The 821-nt window shown below is 39.1% G+C and overlaps 1 non-coding gene across 1 annotated transcript; it reads left to right on the top strand.

Moving 5' to 3' along the window:
• The first annotated feature begins 479 nt into the window (after nt 1-479).
• On the top strand, nt 480-587 carry LOC112787617 (small nucleolar RNA R71). Its single transcript, XR_003195021.1, has one exon. It is a non-coding gene; the product is annotated as a small nucleolar RNA R71 (small nucleolar RNA).
• The last annotated feature ends 234 nt before the right edge of the window (nt 588-821 follow it).

Below are 821 nucleotides of genomic sequence, written 5' to 3' on the forward strand. Positions count from 1 at the left end.
TTAAAGCCTTGTTGAGGCTTTTGTTGATCTTTCCATGAGAAATTTGGATGATTTCTCCATGAGGGATTATAGGTGTTTCCATAGGGTTCACCCATGTAATTCACCTTTGCTATTGCAGGGTTCTTAGGATCATAAGCTTCTTCTTTAGAAGACTGCTCTATAGTACTATTGGATGATTCCTTCAATCCATTCAGACTCTGAGAGATCATATTAACTTGCTGAGTCAATATTTTATTCTGAGCCAGTATGGCATTCAGAGTATCAATTTCAAGAACTCCCTTCCTTTGAGGCATCCCATTACTTATAGGATTCCTCTCAGAAGTGTACATGAACTGGTTATTAGCAACCATGTCAATGAGTTCTTGAGTTTTTGCAGGTGTTTACTTTAGGTGAATGGATCCACCTGCAGAATGGTCCAATGACATTTTAGATAATTCAGACATACCATCATAGAATATATCCAGGATGGTCCATTCTGAAAGCATGTCAGAAGGACACTTTTTGGTCAATTCCTTGTATCTCTCCCAAGCTTTATAGAGGGATTCATCTTCTTTCTGTCTGAAGGTTTAAACATCCACTCTAAGCTTACTAAGCTTTTGAGGAGGAAAGAACTTGGCTAAGAAAGTCGTGACCAGCTTATCCCAAGAGTTCAGGCTATCTTTAGGTTGAGAGTCCAACCATATTCTAGCTCTGTCTCTTATAGCAAATGGGAAAAGCATAAGCCTGTAGACCTCGGGATCAACCCCATTGGTCTTAACAGTATCACAGATCTGCAAGAATTCAGTTAAGAACTGAAAAGGATCTTCTAATGGAAGTCCATA

Source organism: Arachis hypogaea, chromosome 20 (genome assembly GCF_003086295.3).
Source record: "Arachis hypogaea cultivar Tifrunner chromosome 20, arahy.Tifrunner.gnm2.J5K5, whole genome shotgun sequence".
Classification (NCBI taxonomy): Eukaryota; Viridiplantae; Streptophyta; class Magnoliopsida; order Fabales; family Fabaceae; genus Arachis; species Arachis hypogaea.